The 15,892-nt window shown below is 29.1% G+C and overlaps 1 protein-coding gene across 4 annotated transcripts in view; it reads right to left on the bottom strand.

Annotated features, from left to right (window-relative positions):
- The window catches only part of LOC129958936 (leucine-rich repeat-containing protein 24-like), a 214,797-nt gene that overhangs the window by 83,086 nt on the left and 115,819 nt on the right, over nucleotides 1-15,892 (bottom strand). The window lies entirely within an intron of this gene.

The following is a 15,892-nucleotide window of genomic DNA, read 5'->3' on the forward strand; positions in this document are numbered from 1 at the left end:
TGAAAAACGCAGCTAATTTTTTAAGCACTGCAATTTTTTTAATTGATAATTTTACGAGAATTTCAGACAGTGTGCCAAACAACAAATCAATGAAACTAATTATAAACTCCACGATATTCCTTTAATTAGGATTGACTGATATTTGGCCTAATAAAACCTAAAAGGAAAATTAATACAGTTATTATTCAATGAAAAACCGGCCAAACATGATAAGCATACACAGATTGAAAAAAAAAATGTAAAAAGAAAGTGTTTCCCTGTGTCCAGAGCATTGTTGCTCCATTTCTACTAAACATGTCCTTAAAGAATGTTACTATTCACTCACTATTCTATGCATAAACTTATTTATTATTTCCACACAACTTCTTTCCCAATTTTTTTAAATTTTTTGATTATTCAAGGGATATATAAATCCCATATGTAGTTGACATCCGTAATCAAAGGGTTAATATTCTTCATAAATTTTACAAAACCCATCTGATTTCATTTTACTCATTTCGTTTACATATTTGATGTGATGTAACAAGCTTTTAAGAAATTAAATATTCACCGTTATCTATATCTCAAATACTGGCAATACATATCTTGCGCTTGATATAACTGAGGGGTATTATGTATTGCGATTTGAGAGCATTTTTGTGAGAGCTGTCAGGTGGGAATTAATAACTCTCGGCTGCAATGAAGATACCGGTAGAAAGAAAATGTGAGATGTAAAAAATCATAAAGCAAATAATAATTTTTTTTTTTAGCTTAAAGAATCCGGAAACGTAGTGAAAGAGAAATATTAGTTTTAAATAAATAAATTTTGCCACTCATTTTGCGCATTCGTTTCGCATGTATTTATCTTATCTCTCCTCTGTGTTTGAAGCATTTTGTGTCTTTTCTCATTATGTTTTATTTTGTATTTTTGTTCTTTATTTTTATTTTATTTATGCGTTATCTTGTGTTTTAAATTGCTTTAGTTTGATTTGTTTATATAATACCTTGCAATTCTGTACATCATTTTGAGAAAGAGAGAGAGAGACGCGAGAGTGTAAGTGTGAAGTTTGCATTTAAATAAAACTTTTTTTGCAGTTAATAAGAGAGTTTATTTCTCTTTTTTATTCATAGATGGCATTGCACATTTATCCGCCGTTAGGGCTACTTTTGCTTCTTGTAAGATGCGATGATCACTCTTTATTTACTAAGTCTTAATGTTATTTTTTAAAAATAAATTGCCTCATATGTGTTTATTTTCGAGTGAATGATTTATATTACTAGAATCTTGCATAAAATTATAGATAAGTAAGTCAGTCATAAAATGCATAAAGCTACCTCATTATAACTAGTAAATGTTATCTGGATATTTATTCCTGCATATTAGAATATATAGGATTGCGTAAAAAATCGCTTCGGTTGAACTTTTTCTTTGAAGTCATTCCTTGTGCTTAATATACTGGATGAGTTCAGTTTGGAAACTTGGCAGGTTCAATAATCTTCCAAAATTTAAAGTATAGCCTGTTTATTGAAGCTCACAATTCAAATTGACTGAACACAACTGAAATGAAACCATATAATCTCATATTTTAATCGAAGATAGAAAAAAAACTATAAATATCCTGCTTTTGTAATTCAAAAATATTTTGGATAAATAAAACCTAGTCGTCACTTATATATTTGAAGATATTGGTGGCATTTGAAAAAGCACGCTTCGTTCATATGGTGGGTAATCAGGTGTATCTGGTTGCCATAAGCTATGGTGTCTCACAGTAAAATAATATGACACTGGGATCATTTGGAATCCAAAAACTCAGTTCTGTTTTGGTTCAAGGCCGGCCACATGTTACAATTGTAAAAGATAGCTTTCTAGCATCTTTGGTCCAAGAAGGAGAGCAATCACTGTGCCTCGTTTTAAATCATTCCCCTGAAACAGAAACGAAAATATCGGTTACTACTGTCTCACTTGGTCTTCATAAATAGGGGTTGTATGCCTCAAGGTCCTGCGCATGCATGTCCCTATTAATTGACAGCAGAGTAATGCCAATTTACTTCGGGCTAGAGAGCGCGCTATATGGACTAAATAGCAATAACTGTATGTACACTTCAAAGATGAGGTCTAGAATTCGTCAGAAGAGTGATTCAGATCGCGGTGCTGATACGAAGAGAGCAAGACACCAGATACCTTCAATTTAAAGATGTTGAAAGACACAGTTATGGAGGAGATAGGATAATATTTCGGGCTGGAATATCTTTGGTTCGTCACGCTGATTAGTGAACCTTAATCCGAGGAATCATCGAACAGATCTTTCGAACTACTTCCGGTGACAGATGGCTGCGGTCCCTACGAGTTGGTAAAATGAGCTTGAACAAGCATTGCTCAAAGAATGTTCTTTGCTTGCTCTTTAAATGTCCGAAAATTCAGTTGAAGGTATACAAAAACGATGTTACTAAAACACTACTGCTAGGTAAGGAGATGAATTACAGCTCATTTCATTCATTTCAACAGGCACAGGTAAAGGAGCAAAATAGGCGTTCTGTAAAAGGCGGATTTATACTTCATAATTTAAGTAAAATCACTATTTTAAACAGCTTTTAAAAGTTCTTTATAAAATCCTGCGACAAAGTATTGAAGCGACACACCAGCAAAGCAAGATATAAGGAAAGTCCATATGAACGCATTCATAGCTTATATAACTTCAGAAAGAGATTTTCCCAACAATTTAGCCGAGAAACCTTTTTTTTAGGCACATGATTTTCACAAGATATTAATACTTCATATTTAATAGCTAAAGTCACACAAATTAAATTCTGAAAGGCATGGAAAGCCAAAATACCGCGTCATTCAGAAATGAATTTTCAATCAAAGTGAATAAAAATAATTTTAAAAACAGAAATAAATTATGACACATTCAATTAACTTAATTCTATCACACATGCAATATACGAATCATCTCTCTAAATTAAACAACAAAATAAATAAATTAAAATAAATTTTACAGCTTACTTTTAACAAAATGCTTTGCGAAATTTGGCTGTTGAGCTTTTTAACCTGAATGCTATTACAGCAATCTAAATAAAAATAAAACATTATTTATTAAATTTTTACTTCATAATTCATATATTTAGGCTCATTAAAATTCCCATTTCATTAAAAAATCTCGGCTCATTATCATATTAATTAGCTAATGAAATTGAAGAAAAAATTATTTTAAGCATTCTAATGAAATTTGTGATAAGTATTCATTCAATAGAATAGATTTCAAACGTAATAAGCTCAGCCACATAAGGACGGATGTTTTATATAAAATTAACTATTATTTCAAAATATATATTATAACCCTTTTATTACAATTACACAAAACAAAATATTAGATTTTGATTCCGTGCAAAATAACAACTCTTGGACTGAGAAAAATACCAGTTTACAGGCTTGACTTAAGAACTCCGTTCGGTTAAGCCAGAGAAGTCTGTGAAAGAAATAGAAGAGAATTGTACGTTCAAAGAAAATTCTATGAGAAAAATTGATTTATAGAGAAATTGTGTAACAGAATATTATCTATCAGGTGAGTGGGCCGGTAAGAACAAATTAAAGGGAGATTTGGGATATTTAAAAAAATCCCAGATAAAGTGGCATTTTTTATTTAAAGCAACTATTCAATTTACATTTAAATTTATTTTTGTAAAGAAAACAAAATAAGGAAGAATAAAAAAATAAGTATCTGAGTTTATATTGCATTAAATCATGAAAACACTCATTTGGTACTTTTTTAAGCTGAATTTTAGAAAAAAGTAAATGCGCACATTTCTGAATGAAACTGAATAAAAGAATAAAATTAGATTTTTTACTATTGACAGAGAAAAAATAGTCAACTAGTTTTTTAATTAAATGAAAAAAAACATGGGGGTAAGGATTCATTATTCTTTAGTTTATGAGCAAAAAAAGGGGTTCGAAATATAACAGCAATGGCAGAAACTCCACACCACCTTAAAGAAGAAGAATTTCAGTCCAGAAAAATCTGACGTGTATCAGTCCCAAAGAAAGAACAACTTTTCAGTTCAAAATGTCATGAACGCACAGATTGAGGACAAGAATCCGATACTCTCTGTTGAGAGACTGCAGTCCAATAAGCAAATACATTTTTCAAGGAAAAAATTTTTGAAGCAAACTGTATGTCGATTCAAGCAAGGAAATAGTAGGAGAAAAACAAGAAAATGTTGAACTCACTCCTTAGTGTTTCAACTAGAATAGGTCTGGAATAGGAGCAAGCTGGAAAAGCAATCTATCTTACCAAGAGGTTTGTTTCTCTCTAGACTCCGGGATGCCTAAAACAATGGTATTCATCATAATTTTAGAGTCTTTTTCTTTGTATACTTGGTATACAAAGTATACATGGAAGTTCAAATTATTCATTATTATTCACGGGCTTGAAACATACACAGGCTCATTATGGATATATTTCAGAAAATCTGCTTCGTATTAATAAAGAATGTGCTAAGCCAGAACAGATGGCTTCCAGCTTTTATAACCTCAGGCTGCATCGCGATGTTTTTAAATTCATTGCCTGTAAAGTTAGGGCTGCTTCTTTCTATAGATATTTCAATTCCATATAATATCCAGTGATGTAATTTTCAGGTCGGGAAAATAGTAACGGCAAATATTTGATTTAGTGTTTTCTATAGAGAACAGCAAAAACAGTTAGGAGACCATCTGCATTTAAAACATTTCAGACATATTTAAATAGATTTCTTTTAGATTTCATTTTTGAATCTTTGTTTATCGTATTTAGGTTACTTCAATAGTTCTACAGTGAAACTTTTTTCGCCAAAATGAAGATTTATAATTTATACAGGAAATGGAGCAGTGAGTTAAAAATTCCTCTTTCAGCTTAAGACATGTTTCATTGTGGATCAGAATCGTACTTGAATCTTCTAGCTTTCGAACATCTGTAACAGAAGTAGTTAAGAAAATCACCTAGACTTAAATGTTTTATTACAATTTGCTTAATAGCTATTAATACATATATCTCTTTGCTTTCATTAATGTTTCCTTTATCTTATTTATTTTCGAATTACGAGATTCTTTTGAATAAACTAGGGTCGCAATAGCATTTTCAATCCAAAAAATATCAGAAGTTGAAAAAATATTTCAATTCTAAACAAGTTATGTAGTTAAAGAATCAGTTCACAGCACAAAAATGTCAAACTTTCAAAACTAAAATAAAAAATATGATCCTTTTTGTCACCCTTCTTTTCTTAGTTTAGAAAAGAAAAATCAGATGCTAGACGAAATATGAAATGAACATGCATTTGTTTGTCATACAGATCTGCAAAGTAAATACTGTTGACCAAAATTTCATGTCAGGCCTAGCGAATAGAAAGGATTTAAAATTAAGGTGAATAATTTCTACTTAAATAAAACTAAGCACATTATATAGGACATTAATAAAATTTCATTTGAAAACTTTTTTCGGCTACGATGTAGTTTTTTATAATACTTAATTTCGGTTTATTTCAATGCGAAGTCAAATATTGTAATACAGAAAATGTAATGGACCAGGTTTCAGCATAGAAAATTATGCTGGAGAATTTGAACTGAGTCGAAATGAAAAGTAAAGCATTATATACGAAGATTATTCTAGTTTACAAGCATTTGTTCTTCATTCTTGGAAGTTTGAAAACTAATATCTTAATCAATAAAATCAATTTAGGATTTAGTTTAATTTAAATATATATTTATTAAAAGATTCGAATTTCAAAATAAATATAATAACAGCAAATGTATATGCAGGTAGTTTTATAAGAAAGAATTTTATGCCAATATAAAACATTCTTTTTATTGAGGAATGTTTTTCATTGGCAATAAATTCATTCGTATAAAACTACCTTTATATACAATTAACGCTTAGCAGTTTTTATCGGTTCTACAATATAAAAACAATGATAGAAAAATGTTTTGAATAACATTATTACAAGCAAAAACATATTAAAAGTTCTGAATTTTTTTCCCTATTAATATTTTTATATGCAGTTTATGTGCCATTATATTTGCACATCCAACTAATGCTTAGCAGTTTTTATCGGTTCTACAATATAAAAACAATGATAGAAAAATGTTTTGAATAACATTATTACAAGCAAAAACATATTAAAAGTTCTGAATTTTTTTCCCTATTAATATTTTTATATGCAGTTTATGTGCCATTATATTTGCACATCCAACTAATGCTTAGCAGTTTTTATCGGTTCTACAATATAAAAACAATGATAGAAAAATGTTTTGAATAACATTATTACAAGCAAAAACATATTAAAAGTTCTGAATTTTTTTCCCTATTAATATTTTTATATGCAGTTTATGTGCCATTATATTTGCACATCCAACTAATGCTTAGCAGTTTTTATCGGTTCTACGCTATTTAAAAAATACTAGTACCAAGTTACGAATAATATTATTACAAGCAAAACCATATTGAAAATTGTGAATTTTCTTTTCTTACTAATGTATATTTGCACATAACATTAAGAAAAACACTTAATATACATTACAAACAACGCCATTTACAATTATGGGATTCTATAATTACAATTAACTACAATGATTTATTAGAAATATTTAGTCATACGATACAGAGAACTTAAAAACTGATTCGGACAAAAATTAAAATAAACGTGATTCAAAAATGTGTATAGCTTAAATTCTACATAGATTACAGAATTATTACTTTGCTAATAACAGTACAGTAATAATAATAATAAGCATTCTGCACATACATATTTATATTAGCAATATACCTAATAGAATAATCAACTTAACTGGCAAGAATTTATTTTTTGCGAAAAGTTTCGAAAAACTAAAACAACAAAGAAAAAAAATTAAGCAATAAATCAAAAATTTCATTTTTGATAATTCTAGTCTTTCTGTAACTATATATTTTTTGAGGCAATTGATTCTAAACAACCAGTTACCTCAAAAATTCCAACTTTATTCCATTACAAGAAACATATTGAGGAACTGTTATTCTATAATAAAGAAAGTTTACTTGCATTTCAGTAATGAACATCTATCAATAGAAAATGACGTTAAAAATATTTCTTACTTGAGTAATTTCCCAAGAGATCAAAGAGTATCAATATATTACTTTTTATACGTCATAACCTCTCTCTTTTGATACCGATTGGCCCCTTTTATTAAACTGTGCGAGCTTATTTTTGCGACAGCATGATTCCTCCCCCTCCTAGAGTTTTTTTTTTTTTTTTTTCTTTTCTTTCTTTCTTTCTTTTAGATTTACAAAACAGGAATTTAAAATAAAGATTTTCTGTTTGCGATGAATACAGTTTTAGTTTATTCTTATCTATTATTTCCACTTTCAATTTAAAGAAGGAAAAAAAACAAGTAGCAACCAAATTAAATTGAGTTTATTACATTAAATGCAATATATTTAAGCAGCATTGGCAGCATTTTCTTGGAGAAAGTGAATGTTTCTTTTTAGTTCTTAAAAAAAGAAAATATTTCTTTTAAAAGTTTTATAATTCAAAAATCTTTCTTTCACACGATTATTTAGTTTCTGTAATAAAATCTATATGTACAAACATTTTTAAATGATATTACTGCTTCACTCTTTTGAAAACATTTTTGAAAGAAAATATTTTAGGTTATAAATTTTCATACATAATAAATGATAATTTTCCCCTAGAATACTTATACAAATATCAAAAGGCTTGTATAGAGGATTTTTTTCCCAATAAAAATCTGCTTGAATTTCAGCTATTTTTATGTGATTCTGTAACACCGCTTAGCTTATTTAATGCTTTATGACAACCTAAGCAATATATAACAGAAACAAGCACTAACCAACTTTCTTTTGACTTGGAAAAAATATGCATGGTCAGGTATAAAGGAAATGTTGCTTTATCGTTAAGTGGATACCCGTATGCATTTCTGAAATCGATGTGTTTTATCTTGCATTAAAACGTAGCCTAAAATATCTGAAGTTATTATATAATATTTTTAGTCCCGTTGCTGAATTAAAAATAACCTGTTAATATTTAATTGAACACATGCAAAATTATATTTGTGATCGTGTAAGTTTTCTTTAATGTAAAATTTGAGTTATGAAAACAATGCAGATAATGATTTTCTCAAAATGAATGAATAACTTCAGAAGTAGAAATTTCAGTTTTATTCAACAGGAATTTACAATTTTGAAATCTGAAAAAGTTTTTAAAAAATCTCGAAATATAAATTATTTATAAAAAATGAGTTTAATTATATAAGTAAAGCTAAAAATTGTTATCCTTTCTATCTTAAAAAGAAACGAGCAAACAAATTTTTCCGTAATAAATAGCATTGACGATACAACTCTATATGTCTTTTATCTTTAAAAAAATATGGTTCCAAATGTATATCCTTCAGATACGACCCACTCTAATCTTACACAAATATTTAAAATACATCACGTCTATGAAGAGATTCTCGAAATTTCCTTGAACGACACAGACAGAGAGGGATTGGACTGAGTGTGCATTAGATGCAACTCCTTTTCTCCTTAAGCACCTGTTCTTGTTTTTATATTAAAATAGTTCTAATTCTAGTTCGAAAATAAATATAATAAAGCTAGATTTTAAAATAATATTAAAACATTTCAAATTCTTGTTCTAAAATAAATATAGTTAAGTTAGATTTAAAATACCATTATTAATATGTTAATAAGTAAAACGTATTTCCATTTTAATTATTTTCTATTTTTAAATTTTCCATTTAGAATTCATTATTATAAATATTTAAAGTGACTCTTTGCAGGTACTATAATTCCGAATAAAACGTTATTTGGTTCTACTTAATTTTATTCATGACATTTTAACTTTTTTTTCGTCAATTTTCCCATTTACTTATTTGTAGGACACTTTTTTATATTTCATTTTGTGAAATTTAATTTTATTTCGCGAAATTCAGTATTTCGATGCCTTTGGTTTTATTACAATTTTTAAATGTTGGTTTCTCATGAATTTGATTTAATCTTCTGGTGACAAAATATTTACTGAGGCGTTTAGAGAAGAAATTGCGTCCCAGTTTTTTAATTAGAAATTAAATTTTCATTCCACACTCCCTCATTAGTCTAAAAAGATTTTCTTTTCAAGAATTTGAAATTACTTGTAGTTTAGGGAAGTCAATAGAGCACCACTGAGAAAATGGAAATTTTCACTGAAAAATAAAATATTAACTGAAATTATAAATTACTACAAACAACAAAATAAAATTAAGAAGAAAAAAAAAAAGACTCGTAAACGAAAATAACGGTTCCTTTGCGCCCGATTCGGAGTGTCTTCCTTCGTAGGTAGAACGCACGCTAGCCATCCTGAAGGCAATGAGTTCGATCTCGATCCGTCTTCACGATCATCTTTCCTCCTCGCCACATCTTTACCATTCTTTTCGAAAACAAGAATTTCCTTTAATAGTTTTGTTGGAAATACAATATTTAATTAAATTTGATTCTTCTTTTCTAAACCTTTTATTACTTAATAAACTGAAATAACTTTTAATTTCTTTCAGTTCATATGTAAAGAAGGAACAATTTCCATAAATGCATTTTTATTATAAAAACACATTTGTGTCATAAAAAGAAGAATTTTTTTTTAATTCAGGTTATCTTCTAACGTTCAGTTTTTAGTTCATAATTGATCATTATAATTATTAAGGAATCCTGTAATCAATCATTTCCAACTTTTCTACCAAGTAAGGGCACGCGTATAGAATCAATTTATTTACTGATAACTTTCAAAGGTAGGTTTTTTAAGAATGCAAAATGTAGAGAATTTCAAAACTCAATTTGATAAGGAAATAACTGAAATATGGATTATTTTTATTTATTTTTTTGCGAACATTAAATAAGTCAAATAAATATATGTATATGATACATTTATTATTCGGGGACCTTAAAATTACACTTATAGAAAACAGATTAAATCGAAAAGAATGTCAAATACTTGTAAAGAATGTTTTATTCATGGGCACAAAACTTGCAAATAACGTTACAGAAATTAGGCGAGAAATGCGTGGCATTTTAATTATTTAATCTTACTCTTAGCCTACAAATAATGTTTTACGAACAAATATTGTTATTTTGACAAACCCCATTTGATCTATTGTTGAGTCCTCGACCCTTAAGCTAGACAGAATTAAGAGTCAAAGGCTCAAAAAAAGAAAAGGAAAAAAAAAGAAAAAAGATACTTCTATACAGTCACTCTTTTAAGCACTGACCATTACCGATTTCCCTTAACTATAGTGATTGTGCGAGAAGAATGCAAGGCTGTAGGCGTGCTGTCCTAACAGAAGAAAATAAGCACGCTTTACTCTCGTAGAGTAAAAGTACCGTAACTGCAAATAACGTTTTATTCACAAGTACAGTACAAATAACATCATCTAGTATTTATCGTGCCTTCTTAAAGTCAAATTTTTCGCCATTGACAATCAAATGCGGTGATGCACATAGATTTAAAAAATAATTTCCTCAGTCGATTTCGGTATAATTAAGTTCTGAAAATATTAGAATTACAAACTCTCATCAAAAATGCAATATAGTATGAAATTTCAAAACTATATGACAGTAGGGATTGAGCAAAAAATATATTACAAAATATAATCACGACAAACATGAAATAAATGAAGTGGAATAAAAGTACACAACAAAAAAAAACTAAATAAGCAATGTGTTTAGTGATGACAGGAAAGCGGTGCATGATTTCCCACCCTCAGTCGCTTTGAACAGTTTTCATAAAACTAGAAACGGGATGCTGGATTTCTGTTATGTGTTGTAAATATATATTAATGCTCTTTTCTTGTGTGTAGATGCCTGGGGATTTTCAGATTTCCTGATTTTTCATAATAGCCTGATGCAACATTTATCTGAAAGATGACCTCTAGCGAGATCGTCCACCATGAATTTGATTAAATAAATGATCAGTTCATTTAATTATATGTCTTTGTGAATCTAATAATATATTATTAAAATAAAATGACAGTATAATATAAGAATATAATGCAATTTAAGAAAGAAAATCGAAACAAAATAAGTAAATTATATATGATCTAATTATGTTTTGCAAAATATTAAGGTAAGATATCATTCATGAAACGTAAAAAACATTTATTACTAAAATTCAACAGCGTGAAAGGGCGAAAAGGAAAGAATCATTTGAAAATAAAATATTAATAATACTTTTCATAGTTGAACGTTTTTGAAAATACATACATCAGAACACACAGTCCTACTTCATGCATTTCCCTGGGGAGAAGCAGAATAATGAGAGGAAGCTTCCATTTGAAATGCTGTTAACAATATTTCAATGATATTAAGAATAGGCTGCACTTGCTCGTCAGAGATTTTATCCATCCATCATCTTGAATCGTATCATAAAATTCAGAAAATAGTTACTATCGCAACGACCTGGCGATTGTCATTATTTTGTGAGAGCAGTTCATTAGGGAGTTGAAAACGGTAGTGGAGTAACAATAGTATATCTTGATTTCTCTTTCCTTTTCGGATACATAGATTGAAAATGAGAATACTCCATATTATAAATACTTTGAGTTTGCATTTCAAAGTGTTACATTATCACAAAGCAAGTCCCGCTTCAGCAGATATCGATTATTCTCGAATATATAAAAGAGTAAATGAATACAGAGAGAGGTTTCTTCCCTCACAACAGGGTGCAAAAAGCCAATCATTAGATACAGACATCAAATAATTGTGAATAAGTAGAAAACAATGCCATGATTACAATTAGAATGATATTGACACATTGCTTGGTTATCAATAGTAATAATTTTCAAATATTTTTAAAAAATCCATTTCATAATTATATTCAGTTCAAAGTCAAATCGCATCATAATGATTAGGATGTTGGTAAATAATTTGGAATCATCACCGGAAAGATATTAGTTCTATTAATAAAGATTAGCCAAACAAATCGTAGAAAATTTGATAATATCTTGAATTTCATTTTCGATCTGACTGCTAAATTATTAAGAATTCAACTCTGTTCATCATAGGGTTTCTGGTTTGAAGCCACTTCTTATTTGAGGCATATCTGAAATAAAAATTTGCTCAATTTGCATTGATATGAGTTGCTTTTTTATCCATAAGCATCATCGGCAAGCTATTTCTTCTGATACATAAGCCGGAGGAATATTTTGTGAAGAAAGCCGGAGCAAAAATGCCGTTATTATTGCTTCAAAACACAATCATTCTAACACTGTGCTTAGACAAGGAAGAAAATAAATTTGAAGAACATACCAAACGTGTTGCCATTCTATGCTTAGTGAAAGGGAAAGAGAAGATTGGTTTGAATCCGAGGGTCATTAATAATTAGCAACACATCGACGTTAGTAGAGATTTATTTTTGTTGTTTGTCCCGGACACTACGAAAATGTGGGAGTAGCCCTTTTGCGGTCATTATTAAGGGACGTACAACTGAAATGATTCTTTGAAGTAGCAAAATAAAAGAGTAAAAATGTCACTCTTGACAATCCATTACAAAAACGATAGTATGAAACTGCAAAACCATAACGAATGAATAGACAGTTGGATGGCAATTGAAATCATATAATCAACAGATAAATGGAATAAAGCTTTTTACCAAGCAAAATATATACGGAAAAAGGCTATTCCAGAATGGGACTATTTCTACGATGACAACAACTTCATATAAAAATAACAGCTTTCATTAATATTTTCTAGATTGAACAAAGTTTTAGAAGCTTTAAAGTGGCTCCGTGAATAATATCCATTTTGAAGTATGGAAGTTCTGACAGTGACAAGGGGATACTGAAACACCACCACTCATTTGAGAAACTACTGCTTTGCTTTGCATTTCATTTGAAACATTTATTTTTCTAATTTTTTTGAAAAGTAAATCACATGAAATGATAGAATTTTTGGAACGAATGATAATATTATTGTTACCAAATGATATTGAAAAATCAATTATCTTGATAAAAATGAAAGTCATTGTGGTCACAGTTCCTCCGAGTTAAACAGAATTCAATCAAATTTTCCACACTTTTTATTGAAGAATATCATCAAATTTCCAAAGTATAAAAAGAAATGAACTAATAAATTCATTAGAAATAGTTAACGACCTGCCACAACAGTATTGAAGGAAATAATACTACAAAAAATATTTTTACAACACTTTAAAATTCAAATTTGCTATCTTTTCAACGATATGTATTTCATTTCTAAGCAATTTTTCCTTCATTTTTTACCAATATTTAAAATAAAATTAAAGCAGGTGATTTTGAAAAAAAGTAATATGTAGGCAATCCTTTGCTCAGCTAAGACTTTGAGCCAATCTACTTCTATTTATAAAGTTTTTCTTTCAATTCAATACATATAATTTGATAATGTCTTTAAAGTGCATTAAGTAATAATTTTACTGCCACAAAGTGTTTTTTAATATCTTTTTTCTACTTTGGCATTTGTGAGCAAAGTTTACAGTATTAATAAAAAAAAAGAATGAATTATTAAATATAATATAGTTTTTTTCTTTAAAGATATCGTTTAAGTCACATCTACCTTCGTTATCCGAATAACAATAGAATCAATTAAAAACATCCTGATTGAGATTCTAAGTTTCTTGTCCCAGCAAAAAGAAAACATTACTCCCTTTTCCATCTCAATCGAAGAATCTATAAAAAACTTTTTGAGACGGCACAGCTCGAACTAAAAGAATAATCTATTAAAAGATGAGTGAAATAACCATATGTCGATCATCGAAAGACAGTTCTCTTTCTATGATGTTCACAATATTCAATATTTTTCGTCGAATTCCGTAATTACATAAGAGACAAAAAAAAGAGGGGGGAGGGGGAGAAGGAAGTTCATATATCAAAACTGCTCCAGATAATCGGATTATCTTTTTCAAAAAATGACATTTCTGACATTAAATTCTTCATTTGCTTTGTCTCGCGGCAACAAAAAAACGTTAGGCGTGAAATTTAATGCTATAGGAAACAGTTTTTTACCCGTCTCTGTTCTACTTATCTGCATAATGTATCAGAAGGATCGCTCGATAACCGTTTGCTCTTCAACAGATGCAGCACCTTTCTTCCAGTGAACTGAACATTGCGGTGTAAAGAGTTATTTATTTAAAGAGAATTTTATTTTCCTTATATTAAATACGCTTTAGCTCAATTTTTGTCAGACTCGATGGCAGTTTGATCGTTTAAGATTGGTTGGAAGAGGCGGATGTTACTCACATATCACTATGTGCGGGGGGAAAATGTTTTTCATAATAAATTCACTTGCCATTTTTCCAGGATGTGCATAAATTTGTAAAACTCCGCAATAGGAGTAAAAGTGGAATAGCGTTCAAACAAAGCAAAATTAAGAATTGAATTCCTGTGCTGCAAGCTGAACCGGTGAAACAATGGCTTTTATTTGCTTATCATGAAGAAACAAAAAGTCTAACTAATTTATCTCTAAGCATCAATGATAAAGAAAGTGCCTTTGTTATTAAATAAAAAGTTTAGCATTTGAAAGAACTTACTATATTTCTTTCTAGAAGTATTGATAAAACTCCTTAAGTAAAGATTATGCATAGTCATGAAGAATTAACCCAACATTTTATCTAAGTTTTACTTCTAAATTTAAAAGTAAAAAAGTTATTATTTTAATGGTGAAAGTCCTGAATATTAATTTCAACAAAATTGAATATCATAATTAAATATCTGTTTTCAGGAGTGGTCTATAAAAACATTTACATTTATTTTTATTAGCAAGGCCTTATATACTGAAATTGTGATAGCAATACTATCGAAAAGAAGACAATTTTAATCGATTTCCAACAGTAAGAGTCACCATTTGTGCTACTGCATCACCCTTTAAATGATTATGTCGGTCTAGTATGCAAAATACAGCAACGTCTAGGTGGATGTGTTTTCATTGGCAACTATTCTTGTATCTAAATAAATTTCACTAAGATTTATCTCTAAAAGCTGACGCGCGAGAGAGTTTCTCATGAGTTCCTCGAATATTCAAGAAAATTCCTAATCATTCATTTGAAAAGTGAGTATCTCTTGTAAACTATGCGCATGAGTTAGATTCTTTCAGCATACATGAAAGCAGATAGATAAAAACAAATGGCAGGGAAACCATTTGTTTGAAAGAACTGCTCTAAAATTATCTAGTCTGTGAAATTAAAAAGATAATAATTATTAGAAAAAATCAACAGAAAGATGCCTAAATGAAGGCGAAAAAAATTCTTGTTAATTACATCGAGTGCTAATGTTAATTAACATGCTAATTTTATATCATTAGGATGTTAATTAATTTTATGAAATTAGTATGTTAAATATAATGTTAACATGTTATTAAAAACATTATTTAAAAATATTAAGTGCAGATTTTTATACTCAAAATGTAGCAAATAAAGAATTGCATACCAAACAGAAATTGAAGCGTAAGTTTTCACAAAGATACTCTTTATAGCTCCTACATAGAAAATGACAATCATAAAACATCTCCTGTAGCGTTTATAATATGTGGTGGCTATTAGTAACAATAAGTTATGAAATCCTGTTTCACTGACATTCTTTTAAATTTGAAATAAGATCTGATAAATTATTAACATGTTTGTGGTTGTCTTTAAGGATAACAGCCTATCGAATTCTAACAGTTATGCAGCAAATTACTGCTAAAAACGTCATAACATCGGTTACTTAAAGCATTGAAATTAGACGACACTCTTTCTAAAGTAGATTTCTTATGATTCATTTGTTTCGATAATAAAAATGCTCTCAAAAGTAAAAATAAATGTAAATGAGTTTAGAAACCAAACCTCTCCAAACAATGAAAACACGCTTTGAATTTAAAAAAAGGAAAATTCTTACAACTGGCTCCCCAAAAAAAGCGTC

This window comes from Argiope bruennichi, chromosome X1, assembly GCF_947563725.1.
Source record: "Argiope bruennichi chromosome X1, qqArgBrue1.1, whole genome shotgun sequence".
Classification (NCBI taxonomy): Eukaryota; Metazoa; Arthropoda; class Arachnida; order Araneae; family Araneidae; genus Argiope; species Argiope bruennichi.